We start from the raw sequence: 6,000 nt of genomic DNA on the forward strand, positions 1-6,000 counted from the left end.
TTTTGTTTCCTGGGCTTTCCACAAACAGAACTTTATTTCCTGTTTGCTTTGCTGAACTCAAGATCCTTCAGGATTTTCACAATGAGAACAATTTTCTAACCCCTGGAAAATGCAGAGGAACATTGTTCTAGGAAGGGTGGCTCTTGTTTCAAGCACCTCCATTTCGATTCCTTTAACAGGAAATGCATCTGTGCTTGACTATTAAGCATTGACTTAACCACATTTGTAACTGCGCTTTGTTTTCCTTAAATGGGAGATGATCTTATTCTATAACCTCACGCCCCCAAACTTTAGACTGTTATCTTGACTCCTAAAATAGTTCCATATAAAGAGGAAAGTTAGATCAGATCTAAAATCATTAGACTGTTTTGTCCCTTTTAATTTGTTTGCTATCATTTATGGATATCGTGTTCTTTTGTTGGTTTTTATATTTTATCTTCTGATTTTTGAATACTGAGGGCATCGGTTGTATTTTCCTAAGTCACTTGACTTGCAGGACTGAAGCCTGGGGTTCAGTCCTCAGGACTGAAAAGTAAAAGTATATACTGGATCTCTGCAGATTTAAGTCAAACTTGTGGCTGTCTTAGAATCTTATTTTTTGTGGAATGAGTCATGAATGTTTTAAAGAAAAAGTCAGCCACTAAGTGTCAACTTATCATTTATCAGACACTGAACTTGAAGCTGGGATAAAAACACAAATCCATTTTTTGTGTGTTTGGGAAGAGCTACCTATCTAGGTTGGATATGGCAACACAGCCATGAAACTTTGTGTGTGTGGGGGGGGTGTAGCCTTGGCTGTCCTGGACCTGTTTTGTAGACTAGGCTAGCCTTGAACTCACAAAGACCCGCCTGCCTCTGCTTCCCAGAGAGCTGGGATTACAGGCATACACCACCATGCCAGGCAGCCATGAACCTTTTAATGAGGATGTTTCATATATTATGTGTAACGTTTGAGCTCCATGGCCAACTTGACAGCATTTAAACTCACCCGAGACTGACACACTTCGGGGGATGGAGGTGAGGATTCCAGCTAAAGAGGTTTAGCTCCAGAAGGAATGACCAATTGTCAGCAGAACCATCCCACAGGATGGGGTCCTGGACTGAAGAAAGAAAAAGAAAAAGAGCTGATTGTCCCGTTTCATCTTTCTGCTCCCTGGCTTGGACGTAAGGCGAGCAGCTTTCTCGTGTTTCTGTCACCACAGCTAGAGAACCCCTTTACAGTTGTCCTCTCCCCAACACCATGCTCTGGGCCTTCTCAAACTGACCTAAGTTAAACCTTCCCTTTAACTTTCTTTTGCCTGTTGTTCTGTCACAGCAGTGAGAAACGTAACTAAAACGCTCTGCAAGTTTCTGATAGAGACATCTTGCTAAGCTAAAGAGTGAGATCATGTACAGAAAGGAAATTTGAGGAAGAGGGGAAGATCATTTCCAGTGTCATTCATCTGGGCCTGACCTCATGAGTAGATTTTTGTACCGAATCAGAAATTGGAAAGCTGTTTACAAAGTGAAGCTGTCTTTCCGCCATTTCTTTGGACTCAGGATTTCCAGAAACTGTGTTTAATAGTGAGGAGAGTATGGCTCTACCAAGCCTAGGCTGCTTTATGAGGAACCATATGCCAAAGACAGGCTGTTTGAATCTCATGCTTGGAACTTTAGGTGGATACTTTTCTTCCTTTCTCAATTATGGCTTCCGTTATCCCACTGCCAACCCCAAAGGGCAGTGATTTTTCTTTTATTAGAGAAGATGACTAATTTCCTGGTACACACATATGCAAGCAAACAACTAACATGAAGAGGAAGACTAGCAAATAACTGGGACATTACTAAAATACAGAAGGGAGGGAAGAGATCTTCAAGATAACAGTTGTTCTTATGCCTAGCTGTTCATCAGAGTGGTACAGGAATAGGGAGGGGTATTAAGACATTGACTGGCAGAAAAAGTGCTGAACTCTCAAACATGTTAATTCGTTGTCTCGTTGAGTGTTTAATGTGCACCTGCCAACAAATGCATTTTTCTAGGTGCTAGGAGAGAAGAAAAAATTTTGCATTTGTAAATTTGCAGGGTGATCTAATACCCTGAGATAGATGACAGACCACATAAAAAGGGTTTTCCTCAAATAAATACCTTCAAAATCTCATTTTAACAATTTTAAATACATGTGCAACAGGCACTTTTACCTGTTATTCTTTTTGTTTGGTTTGGTTTGGTTCGCTTTTTCAAGACAGGATTTCTTTGTGTAGCCTTGGCTATCCTGGGCTTTGTTGTCCAGGCTGGCCTTGAACTCACAGAGATCCGACTGTCTCTGAGTCTACTTAGTGCTATCTGTATGGGCAGGGGTGTAGGCCATCTATTGAATTATGGGTAGTCTTTCGGGAGCCACATTTTAAAAAGAAAACTTTGACTCCCTCCCCCAGTAGCCATCAATTGCCAATATCTCCTCAGCTAGAGATGGGACTTCATGAGCCCTTTCCTAGCCCCACTGAGATTATGACTGTCCTCATCTTGTGCAGGTCTTGAGCATGCTATGACAGCTGCTTTGAGTTCATGTGTACAATGTCCCTGTTGTTGAAGACACCCACAACCTCTGGCTCTTACATTTTTTTGCCATGAGTCCTGTGGGGAGGGATGTGCCATAGATGTCTCTTACTCTCTGCATATTTACTAATTGTAGGTCTGAGTATTGTCATCTACTGCAAAATGAAGACTGAGAGATGCAGCAGTGTATGGATTGAAAAATAAGAACGTAGGGGGCAGTTTATTACTATGTCCACTGCACAATAATCAAACTGGGTTCTCCCCTAGGGCCCTTGTTATAGCCAGTCATGGAGTTTTGGGCCAGTTAGTTAATGGTAACAGACAAGAGATTCATCTTGTGGAACAGGCATTAAATCTGCTCAGAAAGTGGTTGGGTACTCCATAATACTTAAGCCAATAAAGCATGTCTTACCAGGCCAGTTATTATTGTAGTTCACAGTAGTGTGCATAGAACCTTATAGCATTAGGAAAGCTGGCCAGGAGAAATAAATCTTCCAGGCTGGTACCAGCGTGATTTCTCCATCTCCTTCCTATGACTCAAGAACATATTGTCTTTGGCAACAGGGTCTTCCTTTCAAGTTCTGAAGGGTAATAACCAAGAGCAATTACAATAGCCTATAATGTTTGCGGGGGTAGGTCTAAGAGGCCATATTGATCAAGAACTTGTAAAGTGGTAACTTGTATTGGGCTTTTTTTTTTTTATTTTTTAATAGACTATGGTATGTGGAGGATGTTCTCTTCTTATAGGGTAACAAAATTCAAATTCCTTTTATATATGTGTACATTTTAGGAAGCTTCTACAAGTAGTAGGTTTCTACATGGCATTTTTAAAGGTCTTTGCGGCGTTAGTTATCCTTCCACATTTCTCTCTTCTCTACCTTGCTCTCCCATCCCCCACCACCTTTAACCCTCCCTGTTCCAGGTTCCCCCTTTCCCTTTCATACCCCTGGTATTCTATTCCCCTTCCTTTAAGTTTTCCACCCCTGGCACCTTAATAGTTTCTTCTTATGTTTTTGGTTTCAGGCTACCTTGTTCTGAACAATTATTTGACCTCAATCCATTTACTTGTATATTTTCATTTTTTTTTACAGCCAAATAATTCCATGGTGTGTATGTACCACATTTTTATTATCTACTTGTCCACTGATGGACGTTTCAGCCATTTCCAATTCCTAGCTATATGAGTAGGATAGAAATGAACATAGACAATCAAGTATCTCTGCGGCAGGGATCTGGGAGTCCTGTAGGAGTGTACCCAGAGGTGGTATAAACAGATCAAATGGTAGAAATATTTGTAGCTTTTTTGAGGAAACTCTACACTGTTTTTTTTTTATAATGGCTGCGCCATTTCACAGTTCTACTAACAGTGAATAAATGTTCTCCTTTCCCCACATTCGTGCCAGAATTTGTTGTCATTAAAAAAGAAAAATCTTAACCACTGTGATGAGGAAAAGTTGAAGTCTCAAATTAGTTTTAACTTATGTTTGTGTGTGTATGTGTGTGTGTGTGTGTGTTTTAGTTTGTGTTTTCTGATGGCTAAGAGTATTGAACATTTTAAAAAGTATAACTATTTGTATTTTCTTTTTTAGAATTTTATGTTTAGTTCCATGCCCCAAGTTTAATTTGGTTGTTTGATTTCTTGGCAGTATTTTGAGTTCTTCGTCTGTTCTAGACAACTCTTCATCAGATACACAGCTACTAATGACGTTTTTCCGGTTCTGTGGCACATGTTTTCCTTTGCTGTACAGAAGGGGTTTTTAGTTTTATGAAGTCCCATTTGCCAATTTTTGTTCTTAATGCCCATGCTGCTGAGAGCATGAGCAGAAAGTCTTTTCCTGTACAAATAAGTGGAAGCCTAGTCTCTACCTTCTCCTCTATCAGATTCAGGGTGCCAAGCCTTATGTTGAGGTCCTTGATCTGTTTTGAGTTGAAGTTTGTGCAACGTGAGAGATAAGAATTTAATTTAATTCTTCTATGAGTAACTATTCAGTCTGACCTGCACCATTTGTTAAAAATGTCTTCATATGCACTTTGGGGTTTAATTCACTTCTATGAACCAATGTGCTTGTTTTTATCCCACAGGAATCTGGTGGGTGTAGGGGAAAGAGAAGCAGGCCTGAACAAGTAAGGTGAGTTCAGTGAAGCCTTTGGGTTTGGAAAGGTAGCCACCCTGACTGCTGGCTCACAGGACCTGGGTGGCCCTAACAGTGAGAAGGAGCTCACTTAGCTGGAGGAACTGGGAGAAGGAAGTGCCAGAGGGTCCTGGATAGCTAGTAGACTCAGAAAGAGCAGGCCTATCGGGAGAGGGAGGGTACCAGGAAGGAGCAGCCTTTGAAGCCTTGGCATTATTTTTTTTAGAGAGTCTAACTCAGCTTAGCACTTTTTTTTTGTACCATGGCCCTGTGTGATGAGCAAAGAGCAACTTACAAGAGTCAGTTTCTTCTTTGTATCATGTGAAGTATTTTTACCCATTCACCTCACAGTTACTGAGATTTTATAGACATCTAGGATTTTATCCTTAAAGACTTTATTTGTAATTCATGCTTCCTTGTGTTTCCACATTTGACTAGAACAAAAGTTTGAATACTGCCACTGCCGATCTTCAGTCAATTGCTTCCTTTGTTTATTTATCACTAATCAAGGATTGCTCCATTCACCCCAATGTCAATCAAGCAACCCGTATCACAAGATAACAGTTTTCCTAATGTCAACTGTATCTCACCTCTTTCCTGATTTAAATGTTCAACAGCTTCCCATTTTCAAAGGCTATAACCTCCAAAGTCAGTCTACAGGACAATTCATTATAATCCAGGAAGAAAATACCAAGCCATACACTTGTATTAGCAGTTAAAAATCTAAAACATGGCTCATTTGTCTGCCATGATATGAGATTCACCATAAGTTTGGTATAATCCCACAATAACTCCACCTCTAAGACTGTCTTTATTTATAGAGCCCAGAACTGTAAGGACACGTCTATGGATAAGAAGCTCCTGATGTCTTCATAGGGAAATTACACAAGTGGGGACATGATGGAGAACTTTCTGGGGGACATTTTGGAAAGGACTTACTACTTGGTATTATGGTTTCCCCGAAACAGACTTTTTAGTAAGAGACTGTGGGGAAAACGTGAAGCACCTGAGGGAAAAGTCAAGGTTTTAGACCATCGCTCCTTTACCCAAACGTTTCCTACGGCAGTTATCTCAAGAGTAAACTTCAAATATTTTTGTCTTCATTTGAAACTCTCCTTAATTAAGGCCAAGCTGCCATTCCTATTCTTCTTTAAGGATGCTTAGCATGGTCGTGTCTCAAAAAATCAAGCCAAAGAAATAAAATAAAGAAAATATTCTCCTACTAGAGCTATCTTCCTCTTCCTGACACTGTGTATCTCTCCATTATACGAAATTTATCATCCAAAACCCGCATACTTATTTACAATGAAATGAAGTTTAAAATCTCTTTCT

This window comes from Meriones unguiculatus, chromosome 11 (genome assembly GCF_030254825.1).
Source record: "Meriones unguiculatus strain TT.TT164.6M chromosome 11, Bangor_MerUng_6.1, whole genome shotgun sequence".
In the NCBI taxonomy this organism is placed as follows: Eukaryota; Metazoa; Chordata; class Mammalia; order Rodentia; family Muridae; genus Meriones; species Meriones unguiculatus.